This window comes from Panicum hallii, unplaced genomic scaffold, assembly GCF_002211085.1.
Source record: "Panicum hallii strain FIL2 unplaced genomic scaffold, PHallii_v3.1 scaffold_41, whole genome shotgun sequence".
NCBI classification, from domain to species: Eukaryota; Viridiplantae; Streptophyta; class Magnoliopsida; order Poales; family Poaceae; genus Panicum; species Panicum hallii.
The window spans coordinates 177,261-191,939 of record NW_020356183.1 but is presented as its reverse complement, the minus strand read 5'-3'; the positions used below and the strand labels follow the sequence as shown (position 1 = coordinate 191,939).

Below are 14,679 nucleotides of genomic sequence, written 5' to 3'. Positions count from 1 at the left end.
GAAGGAGGAGTTATGGAGCGAAGGCGGCAGTTAGGTGTGACGAGCTCGGAGGAGCCTCGATGCAACCAAGCACAGCAACCCTACCCGGCAAACTTCTTCGTCAACCATGGAATCTCGTCACCGTCGAACTTTTCTCCGCGCCAATCCTGTTCGCCACGGAAAATCACCTTCCGTCTGTTCTTCTCCATAACCAAGGTTTGCCCTGACCTGCTGAACCTTTCTAATGCCGGCGATTCCTTTGCCGGAATATTGTCGTTAACTTCCTATTAACTGTTTTTCCGGACCAGGGACTTGATTGCTAAGTTTTAGAAAGTTCTAGGATGTTCCTTGTAAAATTTCCAAAGCTTTCTGTATTTCAAATCGATGAACTTCTACATTTCATAGATTTTCATAAGAAGTTCATAAAAATGTAAAATCAGTTTCGTTTGAAACCCTAAGTCAAAACCTATAAATTTTATGTTGTGATCTTGAGTGAAAGTCTTTAATGTGTGGTTTAGATCAAATGTTAGAGAATGAATGTTTTATTGTGCCTTATATTGTATGCTTGTATTATAGCTAGAAGATAAATTATAGGGTGTATGTTTTAAGTGGAGAAGTGTGATAGTTAGTTAATCCTATCACCCTAGAGCTCATATCCCTATTATCAAGACATTGTCCCCGTCTCGATTGCTGTTTCTTTAAGTTCTTGTCGTATAAGGATCCCCGTTAGTTCTTGTATGTCTGCTGCATAGCCAAAACATCTCTGCGATTATGCTTTGGCGTTGGCTATCAGTTCAGCCGCTAAACATCAGTTTTCTTGAGCCTATGATGTTTCTGCGTAACAGCTGTCAGTCGATACTTCTACCATCGGCTGATTAGCTGATACGATTGTTACCTTTCTAGTATCGGCTACTGCCGATACAATCCTTTTATTCTGTCCTACATCGACTGCGCAAAGTCGTATCGGAAAGATACCCACGATCTTAGGGTTATTGCCATCGGCCGAACCAAGCCGATTCTAGTCGTTTACCATATCGGTTATGGCCGATCGATCCTTAGTTTTCCCATCCTTACCCACACACTTCTATCCGCCGATTTATCGATGAGAGATCGGCTATCTACATCTATCGGTCATATATCCTCAACCACACTCCAATCGGCTATACGTCACCCACTTATGGTGCTAACGTAAACAAGTCGATGCAACCACACTTAGTTACCTAGGATAGCACTTAAGCACATCTCGGTTAAGACACAACTGCTTTAGGAATCACCCCTCTGCCAAAGTAATCGATGCTAAGATCGATCACCTAGGAAACCGATGCACCTTTCCATTGGCTAAACCTCTGTAGTTTCCAATCGGCTCTGTTGTAATCTTCAACAAGTAGCCGATCCAAATTAGTTGTCCTCCTAAAGCTCTGTCTAGGTTTAGTTCAGATCTTTTTTGGTTGTTATGTGAATAGTGTGTTAGATAAGTGCTAGATTATAACTTTGTTGTGAAATAAAATAGTTTTGTGTGCACGCTTGAATGTAATGTTGCATTACATGTAGATACAACTACTTCGGCAACGGTACTTACGAGATTTCCCCGGAGTCTATGAAGGATGTTCCTGAAGATCAAGTGAACGTCACCAAGGAATTAACTGAAGCCCCGAACCAAAGTTCGGAAGATGTTGACTTACTGACTTCAGACCCACCAGTAAAGGCAAGCCCCGGACATATCCCACTACTTTATTTACACTGCAATCTATGTCTATCTATATTATATTTTGCATTAAGTCTAGGAATTGAAGTGAAACCCTAGATGCATGAATCCTAGGAGTCCAATGTAATGCTTCCGAGTCCTTATCGGTTAGATGCTCCGCTAATAGAACCGGTAGAAGTCGAGTGATTTCCTGTCACTCGCGCGATATAGGAGTTGCATGTTTACATTTCTGCAACCACTATAAGGATGACGGACAGGGTCATGTGCTGTATCATGACCTGGAAGTTTACCCTGTCTGTTTTGATAAAAGTTTTAAGGCCGAAATGTATGGTAGTGGTGGCTAAGCGTTTGAACAGTACTAGCCACATGCCGCGAAATATGGTAAAGCGGTAAGCCTAGTAACCGATCGGCCCGGCAAGTGGGTATATTTCCACCACTCGATCTATTTGGTTCTTTTCACGCACCGACCTGTGGGAGTACGTTCTGCATGGCAGACAGGAATACGGGTTTTGTAGTCGCGCTACAGACGTATGTCCTGCACGAGTGATGTGCGTACGGTCCTGCAAGTCGCTTGTGGTGGCCTGCCCACGAGTCGGAATGAAAGGTAAACGGTTGCTTCGGAAAGCCCTGCCGGTAATCCCAAGCGTGTGTGTTAGGTTTACCTTGCAAGGTTAAAAATTCGATTCGAATCGTCCGCCTCTCACGATGCTTGAGACTGCTTATCCCTTTTACCACATTGAGTAAGAAGTGAAACTAATGATGGATAATCTTGATGAATGATAATCACTACCTTGCTTGCTTAGTGTAGGTGCTAATCTAGAATAATTACTCAACTAGAAGATGAAAGCTAAAACTTGAAAGTAGTACATACTCTTTGTTACTTTTCAGCTGAAAATAAACCCAAAGCCTTTACAATGCCTTCATGAGTCTAGTTATGGGCTAAAGTATACCCAATCCCGGGTAAGCCTTGCTGAGTATTAGTATACTCAGCCTTGCTAGTTTTATGTTTTTCAGGTAAAGCCCTTGAAGATCCTACTCTTCCCTGTCTTGGCCCTATGCTCTTCCAGAAGATTGGTCCGTGGAAAGGGATCCGTCCTCGGCCAATTCTGATGATCTCGAGTGATGTCGTGCCCGGGCTTAGCATGACATCCGCCTTGACGACGTGTTGTAATCGTCGCGTATGTTTTCCGCTGCCAAAAACCATAGCTTTAATAGTCGGTAATCTTTTCTCTAGATTTGAAACTTCATACTTCTTTTGGAAACTCTTGTAATGTAATTCTCTGTAATGTAAAATGTGATGGTGATTGTATCTCTGGACTCACCTTCGTGTGAGGTAACCTTATTTGATCCTGTGTATCGGTGGTTTATCGGGACGTTACCCGACAGGCCAAGGGATTATACCGATTGAAGTACGTCGGAGCCCTCGGGAGTGGACTCGCGTACTTGAGCCGGTATAATTCAGGTTGGTTCTGCCACAGCTGGTATCAGAGCTATAAGGTTACTCTGGAGATACATTTTACCTTAAAAATGCTTTCAGTATAAAAGTTTGACCAACAAAATGTTTGGCAAGTCGCGTTGGATCCGTTAAGGATTGAGCTTAGTACGTAAAGTCCTAGGGTAATGCTTATAAGGGAATTAGAGGTGGCTATAATATATATATATATAACCCTAACTACCAGCATTACTTTTCTATCAAAATTTAAATTTATGCACAACCCAACCTTATTTTCTGTAACGACATCTTCGATCGTGAGGTAAGGAGGTAAGGATCCTCAGCCAACTGAGGGAGCTTGGCCTTCCCGTCGGTGATGCGAACCGAACGCTGTTTCTCAAGCAGTGGCCTACTTGAGATGCTGCCAATGTACCAATCTCGGTTGACTACATTGGGAGTATATGGTTCGGCGCAGGGTATGGCGATCGCAGTTCATACCCCCGCATTTTGCGGTACCCCGTGAATACGTTATCTCGATAACGTATGTTAACGTTGTCTGTACGGCGGTAATTGTACAGATGCTGTTTCTATAGTGAACAGTAATGTTTGGGGACGCTTTCATGACATGCTGGCATGAAAGGTTCAGTATATACATATTGTGAATTTCTGCAGGTACGCTAACCTCGTTGCGTAAGCTTGAACGTAAGAACGACTAGTATATATATAGGGAGAGACGTTTTTATATGATGCCACCGTAATTAACCACGTAAGACCAAGATTACGTGGCAGTTATTTTTGGTTGTGAGGACGTGTAGAACGTGCATGCATCCTGACATTTTCGATTGGTTTGATTGCCTTGTTTGCTATATTGTTGTACTGAAACATGTGCTTGTATCTGAATGCCTGTTTTGACTTTGTGTGGTAGGAGTTAATGTAATCTGCTGGGCTATCCTAGGGTTAAGAAAATCTTTTGTGAATCAAGTGGATTGGGTTATATTTGAACCCTATCACCGATTCTAGCTTGACAGCCAAATCAAACTCTTGATCTTGTTTTGAATCTGTTTCGGCAGAACCATTGAATTTCTCCTTTGATGGTTAAACCTTGATGGTTATCATCAAATCCTTCAATCCATTATCTAGTGATTTATCTATCCTCTCTTGGTGTTGTACCTTATATCGTTGACTAATCTGGTTACAACATCTGAGAGAGCTGTACCTTCAATTTTTGCTCAGATGATTTTGAGTAAAATAAAAAGATTTATGGCAAAAGTTATGCATCATAACATATATCATCTTTGGTCAGTGCATGGTGTTGCATCGTCATCGACAATCCGTAGACTAACTAACGGGTGTGCCTCTAGTATAACTTTGGGTTGACCTCGGTTTCTTAAGTCTTTCTTGTTGCTGTTGGCACTACAGGGTTGCTATTCCTCTTTTGTGGTGGTGTTTTATCACATGACCATGATGCCGTGTCGGAACCTAAGGCCTCATGTGCACTGCAGTCACATGATTAAGCCATTAGGAGCGCACTGGTGACTAGGTACATGTGACGTAACCCCACTGCAAACTCTTCTTATGCAACCTTACTAGTGTCCTAACTTTTGATCCTCGTTTAAGGATATAGGACTACCCCGGTGTTAGTTGCGAGAGAACGGTTGTAGGGTGCGAGTCATATGCATCATCAACTCATGAGGGTATGCATCATACTTCATGCATTTCATACGTGCATACATTGCAAGTATCAACATCCTTGCATCATGGTGTATGCATCATTTGGTCAGCATCATGATAATTGCATTGTGACATATGCACCATTTTGGTCGTGCATGGAGTCCTCCATCCTCATGTTACACCATCATCGCAATCATACATCTTAACAGTGCATCCCAATCATGGTTATATATCGAGCATTGCACTTTAAATTGGTGCATTTATTCACTGTTTCTTGATTTCATCAATATAAATAGGCATGTCTTACAATCAACATCCTCTAAATCATTTAAGTAATAAACTCTGAGCAAGAATACTTCAAACATCACTTTGTCAAACCCTTGTACCATCCTTATTTGTTATCCATGAATTTTGTGACGAATGTCACCGACATTTATCGTCCTCATGTTCTGATCTCATATTGTGATCTCAACTCTATGAAAACTTGATCACCTTTCTTTCTCTTTTCTCATTATACTCATCCACGTATAATCTATTTACGCTTAAATCACCCATCAAAAGTAAAGGCTTTTCTCATCATACTCCAATGACTTTTACCATCAACATTAATCTCTTCCGGTGTGATTGTTTCCTGCTACTTCTGATGGTGATTTGCATCTCTTCCCTTTAGAGTCTTTCGTCCGAATCTCGGGACGAGATTCTTTTTAGGGGGGGAGGATGTGACAGTTCGTGTATTTGTAATGCTAGGCATATATTTTGTTAGTATGAAATATGTGTTTGTTAAGTGTAAAGCTTGTGTATGTCTATGTGAAACTTTTGAAAATTTAAAAGTGCTAATAAAAAGGGTATTTTTGTAATTACAGAAAACCTAGGGTTGTTTTTGCAAAATGTATTTGGATTAAGGTAATTTTGAAATAAGTAAAGGGTGGTTTTGCAAGTATGTTTTTCTTACTTTATGTTTTGTAAAAAGATATATATATTTACTCAAAAGTTGCATTGGAAATGCGCGTGTTGAAATATGTAAAAATTTTGGGTAAAGTGGTAAAAATAAGGGTATTTATGCAATTTTATAAAAGTACAAGTCCTTTTATGCAAATGTTAGATTTACAAAAGTAATTTCCAAAGTTACTCAGGACTAAAGTGTAAAAGTGCAAGTCATCATGATATGTTTATCCACTCATAATGACGATTCTATCACGTCATCATGACATGTCATAAATGCTTGCATTTAGGTCCTGAATTTTATAAAATTACGCTCTTTAGGATAAAAGTAATTCCAATCCAACTTTTGTTCCAAATTTCATGTGTAAACATACAAGTTTTGAGTTTTTGAACTTGAGCCCTAAAGCAATGTTGTAGAGCTTGAAAAACTCTCCAACTTTCGTTTTGGGCGTTTTTTCATTTGGATCTTAAATCAACGGGAAATTTTGTTTTACAGGTAGACCCTTGTAGTTTTCTAAATTTACGCAAAGGTCCTGGAGAAATCCAATCCTCCTTCTTCTCTCTTTGTTCCTTCTCTATCCTTATCTGGCGCCTTCTTTTCCTCCTTTCCACTGTTGGCTTCCCCTTCCCTGGTTTCCAGCCTTATCCACCCCTCCCTTCCCTCCCTCTCCCTGCTCAGTTCAGGCGGCACAGGCCGGGCAGCTCCAAGCGGCGCGCGGCCGGCGCCGAGCCAGGCGCGGCGCGGTCAAGGGCGCGCGGCCCAAGCGCGCGCGGGCAGCGTCGCGCAACGCGGGGCGCGAGCCGGTGCGGCGGCTCGGGCGCAGCCAGGTCAGGACGGGGGCGTGGCCCAAGCGAGCGAGCGGGCCGCGGGGGCTGGAGCGGAGGCAGGCCAGCGGCCGGACGAGCGCAGCGCGGGCAGGCGGCGGCCGCGAGAGGAGAGCGGAGGCGCTGCGCAGGGAGCGGCGGGCCCAGGCGCTCGGCAAGAAGCGGCTCAGGCGCGCATGGGCCGCTGCAGGCGGAGGCGAGCGGCCGGCACTGGGCCAGGCGCGCGGCCCCAGGCCAGGTGGGGCGCGTGCGGGCGAGTGCGCGGTGCGAGGAGCGAGCGGAGGCGCGGCTCGGCTCGGGAGCGAAGGCCGGCGCTGAGGCAACGCGCACAGCAGGCGAGCAGCGGGCCAGCAGGTGGGGGCAGCGGCTGGTGCGGGCCGTGGCTAACGCGGTGGAGCGGCTCGGGTGCAGGACGCTGGCGGGCACTGGCCGTGAGAGCACGCACGATGCGACATGGCTCGGGTGGCGCAGAGCGGCAGTGATGCGGGCAAGCGACGCACAGGGAGGCTGGTGAGCGGAGCGCAAGCGGAGCTCTGAAGCGCGTGGAAACAGGCGGGAGCAGTGGCTCGGGTGCGGGGCGCAGGTGCGCGGCAGCAAGAGGTGAACGCCGCGCGGGTGGAGCGGAGTGAGCGGGCGTCGTGCGATGCAACGAGGGTGGCTCGTGGTGCAAGCGTTCGGGCGAGGTCCCGGGCGGTAGAGCGACGCGGCGCTAGTGCACTGGACGAGCGAGGAGCGACTCGGCCGAAGCAGGAGCGGAGCTCGGTTAGCGGAGCGGCAACGGCTCAGGCGAGCGGCATGGAGCGCGCAGATGCGTGCGCGCGGGAGGCGTGCGCGACGGCGTGCGCAGGAGCTAAAAGCGCAGAGCGATGTCGTGCGTGCGGTGGCGTACGGGAGCTGGTGGAGCGCGACGTGGCGGCGCGTGCAGGAGCGAGGGGCACGCAGCGCACTGGAGTGCAAGCGCTGGGTGGTCGGAGAACAGGTGGCGCGAGCAACGCTGGAACGCGTGTGCGAGCGCGGGAGTGATGCGGCAAGGCCGGCCGAACACGGATTCGATAGCAGGAAGCGGAAGAGTAGCTGCACGGCGTGCAGGACGACAATATGCAGGGAGGTCACGCTCGATGCGAGGGAAGTTGCAATGCGGCGGCTACAGGCTGACCTGCCCAGGGAGCAGTAGAGTCGCGCGTGGAAAACGTCGGGGATCGTTAAGGAGGGAGCCGCGGATGAAGTCAAGCGGCACTGCGAACTGCTCGAGGAGACGGTAACGGAAGATGTGATCCTGATGCAGGCAGGCCTCGATCCTCGCGGAAGCAGGGAGGCGCTTATAGCGCGACAAGTCGGAAGGAGGAGTTATGGAGCGAAGGCGGCAGTTAGGTGTGACGAGCTCGGAGGAGCCTCGATGCAACCAAGCACAGCAACCCTACCCGGCAAACTTCTTCGTCAACCATGGAATCTCGTCACCGTCGAACTTTTCTCCGCGCCAATCCTGTTCGCCACGGAAAATCACCTTCCGTCTGTTCTTCTCCATAACCAAGGTTTGCCCTGACCTGCTGAACCTTTCTAATGCCGGCGATTCCTTTGCCGGAATATTGTCGTTAACTTCCTATTAACTGTTTTTCCGGACCAGGGACTTGATTGCTAAGTTTTAGAAAGTTCTAGGATGTTCCTTGTAAAATTTCCAAAGCTTTCTGTATTTCAAATCGATGAACTTCTACATTTCATAGATTTTCATAAGAAGTTCATAAAAATGTAAAATCAGTTTCGTTTGAAACCCTAAGTCAAAACCTATAAATTTTATGTTGTGATCTTGAGTGAAAGTCTTTAATGTGTGGTTTAGATCAAATGTTAGAGAATGAATGTTTTATTGTGCCTTATATTGTATGCTTGTATTATAGCTAGAAGATAAATTATAGGGTGTATGTTTTAAGTGGAGAAGTGTGATAGTTAGTTAATCCTATCACCCTAGAGCTCATATCCCTATTATCAAGACATTGTCCCCGTCTCGATTGCTGTTTCTTTAAGTTCTTTGTCGTATAAGGATCCCCGTTAGTTCTTGTATGTCTGCTGCATAGCCAAAACATCTCTGCGATTATGCTTTGGCGTTGGCTATCAGTTCAGCCGCTAAACATCAGTTTTCTTGAGCCTATGATGTTTCTGCGTAACAGCTGTCAGTCGATACTTCTACCATCGGCTGATTAGCTGATACGATTGTTACCTTTCTAGTATCGGCTACTGCCGATACAATCCTTTTATTCTGTCCTACATCGACTGCGCAAAGTCGTATCGGAAAGATACCCACGATCTTAGGGTTATTGCCATCGGCCGAACCAAGCCGATTCTAGTCGTTTACCATATCGGTTATGGCCGATCGATCCTTAGTTTTCCCATCCTTACCCACACACTTCTATCCGCCGATTTATCGATTGAGAGATCGGCTATCTACATCTATCGGTCATATATCCTCAACCACACTCCAATCGGCTATACGTCACCCACTTATGGTGCTAACGTAAACAAGTCGATGCAACCACACTTAGTTACCTAGGATAGCACTTAAGCACATCTCGGTTAAGACACAACTGCTTTAGGAATCACCCCTCTGCCAAAGTAATCGATGCTAAGATCGATCACCTAGGAAACCGATGCACCTTTCCATTGGCTAAACCTCTGTAGTTTCCAATCGGCTCTGTTGTAATCTTCAACAAGTAGCCGATCCAAATTAGTTGTCCTCCTAAAGCTCTGTCTAGGTTTAGTTCAGATCTTTTTGGTTGTTATGTGAATAGTGTGTTAGATAAGTGCTAGATTATAACTTTGTTGTGAAATAAAATAGTTTTGTGTGCACGCTTGAATGTAATGTTGCATTACATGTAGATACAACTACTTCGGCAACGGTACTTACGAGATTTCCCCGGAGTCTATGAAGGATGTTCCTGAAGATCAAGTGAACGTCACCAAGGAATTAACTGAAGCCCCGAACCAAAGTTCGGAAGATGTTGACTTACTGACTTCAGACCCACCAGTAAAGGCAAGCCCCGGACATATCCCACTACTTTATTTACACTGCAATCTATGTCTATCTATATTATATTTTGCATTAAGTCTAGGAATTGAAGTGAAACCCTAGATGCATGAATCCTAGGAGTCCAATGTAATGCTTCCGAGTCCTTATCGGTTAGATGCTCCGCTAATAGAACCGGTAGAAGTCGAGTGATTTCCTGTCACTCGCGCGATATAGGAGTTGCATGTTTACATTTCTGCAACCACTATAAGGATGACGGACAGGGTCATGTGCTGTATCATGACCTGGAAGTTTACCCTGTCTGTTTTGATAAAAGTTTTAAGGCCGAAATGTATGGTAGTGGTGGCTAAGCGTTTGAACAGTACTAGCCACATGCCGCGAAATATGGTAAAGCGGTAAGCCTAGTAACCGATCGGCCCGGCAAGTGGGTATATTTCCACCACTCGATCTATTTGGTTCTTTTCACGCACCGACCTGTGGGAGTACGTTCTGCATGGCAGACAGGAATACGGGTTTTGTAGTCGCGCTACAGACGTATGTCCTGCACGAGTGATGTGCGTACGGTCCTGCAAGTCGCTTGTGGTGGCCTGCCCACGAGTCGGAATGAAAGGTAAACGGTTGCTTCGGAAAGCCCTGCCGGTAATCCCAAGCGTGTGTGTTAGGTTTACCTTGCAAGGTTAAAAATTCGATTCGAATCGTCCGCCTCTCACGATGCTTGAGACTGCTTATCCCTTTTACCACATTGAGTAAGAAGTGAAACTAATGATGGATAATCTTGATGAATGATAATCACTACCTTGCTTGCTTAGTGTAGGTGCTAATCTAGAATAATTACTCAACTAGAAGATGAAAGCTAAAACTTGAAAGTAGTACATACTCTTTGTTACTTTTCAGCTGAAAATAAACCCAAAGCCTTTACAATGCCTTCATGAGTCTAGTTATGGGCTAAAGTATACCCAATCCCGGGTAAGCCTTGCTGAGTATTAGTATACTCAGCCTTGCTAGTTTTATGTTTTTCAGGTAAAGCCCTTGAAGATCCTACTCTTCCCTGTCTTGGCCCTATGCTCTTCCAGAAGATTGGTCCGTGGAAAGGGATCCGTCCTCGGCCAATTCTGATGATCTCGAGTGATGTCGTGCCCGGGCTTAGCATGACATCCGCCTTGACGACGTGTTGTAATCGTCGCGTATGTTTTCCGCTGCCAAAAACCATAGCTTTAATAGTCGGTAATCTTTTCTCTAGATTTGAAACTTCATACTTCTTTTGGAAACTCTTGTAATGTAATTCTCTGTAATGTAAAATGTGATGGTGATTGTATCTCTGGACTCACCTTCGTGTGAGGTAACCTTATTTGATCCTGTGTATCGGTGGTTTATCGGGACGTTACCCGACAGGCCAAGGGATTATACCGATTGAAGTACGTCGGAGCCCTCGGGAGTGGACTCGCGTACTTGAGCCGGTATAATTCAGGTTGGTTCTGCCACACCGCGAGGGCATGTGTGGACACCGCAGCGTTCAAGCGGCTGCAGGTAGAGTGGGATAAACTGGCCCGAACCACGGACGAACTTGGCGCTGAGGTCAACGTGGCTCGCCAAGCTCATTCTGACACCAAGCTCCTGGTCAAGGAGAAGATGAAGGAGCTCGCCGTTGAGAAGGGCTGAAACTCAAGGCTGAGGCAATGGCTGCTGATTTTGCTGCGGAGGTTGCCTTATGTTGGGCAGAGATTGTCGACCTTCTCACCGAGACGCGCAAGCTCGGCTGGGAGGTAAACGGTAAGGCCTTTCTTTTTCCTGCCGTGCTTCTTCCCAAAGGTTTTAGTTTTTTGACATGGTTGGTGTGCGATTGGTCAGCCCTTGATGACAAACTTGGTCAGAAGGTGGCAAACCACTGGGGCCTCAAGAAGGAGCTCAGTGAAGTGAAAGCCAGCCTCCTGAAGGAATCCAAAGAGCATGACACCCTACAAGCTGTTGTCAGGTTGGTCCTTGGCGAGCTGGGGATGACTTCGGAGCAGGGAGCAAGCTTGCTCGTGACCCGGGTCCTCGATGTTACGGATCGAGCGTGTGGTCTAGTGAAGCAGGCGCTGCACCTTGGTGTGTAGCGTTTGTTCATGATCACACATTCTCATTATGAGAACATCGATCTGCAGATGACGAGCCAGGGCTTCGCGCCTAGCTATGATGATGTCGAGCTGGAGTGGATCGAGGAGGAGGTGATTTCCCTTGCACGTGACCTAGCTGCAAGCATGGAGGATGAGGTCGCCCCATCCCGATAAAATTAGGTAGTTAGTTGAGAGGACGAACCAGGCCATGGTGCCCAAGGACTTGTAATATGTGCACAAGTTGTACGCTTTTGTTTTGGCCAAGAAGACTTTTGGTCCTTTGGCGAGAAAGGTTAATGACGATCAACGGATCATAGCATTGAGGTGATAGAAGCGAGATGCGAACGAGAATGCTCTGACCATGCTGGTGTGCAAGGGCATCGTAGCCGCTGGGGCATGGGTTTCCTGCAGTCCGACCAACTTTACTCAAAGCGCGCTCTTTTGTAGCTTTTATCATCTTACCTCAATCGTAGGGAAGGGATCGGGCGCAAAAAGTTTCCCGAGTAGGTATGTCCTTAGAAGCCCCCCGAGTGAGGCTCGACCCCCTGCTATGGCTGGGGTCGGGCATCACTAAAGAGCGGCAAAACAAAATGAGTGTTTTCGCACCAATGCTCGTTAACTAGCGTGAATGTATTTATATCTTGGAAAGACTAAGGGTAAAAGCGACGTAGCTGTTCGATGTTCCAAATGTTGGTGAGGACTTCACCATCGCTGGTCTGCAGGTTATAGGTGCCTGGTCGGAGCACTTCCGTGATGATGTACGGTCCCTCCTATGGTGGGGACAATTTGTGACGGCCTTTGTTGCTTTGGATGAGGCAGAGCACCAGATCACCAACATTGAATGCCTGACCCCACACACGGCGGCCATGGTACCAACGCAGCGCTTGCTGGTACTTGGCCGAGCGAAGGAAGGCGTCATCACGTGCTTCGTCAAGCTGGTCCATGGCATCCTCGTGAGATGCTTCTGCTCCCTGCTCACTGTATGCCCTAATTCTTGGTGCCCCATAGTTGAGGTCGGTCGGGAGGACTGCTTCAGAACTATAGACCATGTAGAAGGGTGTGTAGCCTGTCGCTCGGCTAGGAGTTGTTCTCATGCTCTGGAGTACCGCGAGTAAGTCCGCGGCCCATCACCCGCCAAACTTCTTCATCCGATCAAAAATTCTAGGCTTGAGTCCCTGCAAGATCATGCCGTTTGCGCACTCGATCTGCCCGTTAGTGCAGGGGTGCGCCACGGCGGCCCAGTCGACATGGATATGGTAGTCATCACAAAATTTGAGGAATTTCTTCCTGGTGAACTGCGTACCATTATCTTTGATGGAGTTCGGGACTCCAAAGTGGTGGATGATGTCGAGAAAAAATTGGAAGGCCTGCTCGGAACTGATTGTTGCGATCAGCTGAGCTTCGATCCACTTCGTGAACTTGTCTACTATGACAAACAGGTGCGTGTAGCCCCTGGGCGCTCTCTTGAAGGGCCCGACCAAATCAAGCCCCAAGACCGCGAATGGCCACATGATGGAGATTATCTCAAGCACTTGTGCCGGCATGTGGGTTTGTTGGGCATAGTACTGACACCCTTCACAGGTGCGCATGATATGCTTGGCGTCCACCACCGCTGTTGGCCAGTAGAAGCCTTGTTGGAATGTGTTCCCAACCAAGGTCCTAGGCGCGGCGTGATGCTCGCAGACCCCACCATGGATATCCTTCAGCAGCTGTTTCCTTGTTCGATCGGGATGCAACGCTGCAGGATCTTGGTGTGACTCCACTTGTAGAGCTCCCCCTCAATGATGATGAAGGACTTAGCGCGGCGTGCGAGTCATCGGGCCTCCGTCTTGTCAGTAGGGTGCACCTCGCGAAGGAGGTAGTTGAGATAAGGCATCCTCCAGTCAGAAGGAGGGTCAGGCTCCACCGCTGGTTCCCCATCGAGCTCCATGACCTCGAGGTCGGAAGGAGTTGGAGGCTGTTGAGCCCCTGAGCCTGGGACGGACTGCTCGTTGCCAACCCGCTCCGGCTCCTCGTAACAGACTGAAGGCTTACACTGGTCACTGGTAAAGATGTCAGTTGGGATAGGCTTCTGACCGGACGCCATTTTCGCCAGTGTGTCAGCCGCTTCATTTGAGCTCGAGGCCATTGAACTTGTCCTCCAGCTGGCAGACTTCCGCGAGTTGCCCCGAACTTCAAGCCGTTGGATGCCCAACTTGATGGCGATACGCAGGCCGTTGATGAGCGCCTCATACTCGGCCACATGGTTAGAGGCAGGAAAATGAATATGAAACATGTAGCTCATGTGTACACCGAGAGGAGAGACAATGAAAAGCCCCACGCCGGCGCCTTCCTTCATCAACGACTCGTCGAAGTACATCATCTAGTACTCCTCGTCAACGGCCACTGCTGGCATCTGGATCTCGGTCCACTCCATGATGAAGTCGGCCAACGCCAGGGATTTGATGGCCATCCAAGGGGCGTATGAAATTCCGTAGCCTATCAGCTTGAGCGCCCACATTGCGCTCCTCCTGGTGGCATCCGGGTTACGAACAACCTTGCCGAGAGGGAAGGATGTGACCACCATCACCGGGTGCGACTAGAAGTAGTGGCGTAGCTTCCTTTTAGCGATTAGGACCATGTACAGGAGCTTCTAGATTTGGGGGTAGCGAGTCCTGGAATCTATCAAGACCTGGCTAACGAAGTACACAAGGCATTGTACATTGAGGGCGTGCCCATTGTTGACGGCCATTAAATCACACTTTGTCTGTCAACTTCTCAGAATTAAATAGAGTTCTGCATCATGTTTCATACATATTTTATTTAAACTAATCAAGTTCCACAAGTTTTGGATGAGTTGTGAATCCAGGAATGAGTGTACCAAAATTGAGACAAATTGCGGACAAACTCAGGCCGACTGGCCTCTCCTAAGCCGGCCGGCCTGGCACTGGACCAAAATACCATGTCACCGATCTAGGAACAAGGAAACACACTTACCCTGATCCTAAGCCATGCTTTCAAAGTCGGTTTGATC

At 47.5% G+C, this 14,679-nt stretch overlaps 1 pseudogene; it reads right to left on the bottom strand.

Annotated features, from left to right (window-relative positions):
* Nucleotides 1–12,436: 12,436 nt before the first annotated feature.
* LOC112878590 lies at nucleotides 12,437–14,232 on the bottom strand (annotated as a pseudogene).
* Nucleotides 14,233–14,679: the final 447 nt, after the last annotated feature.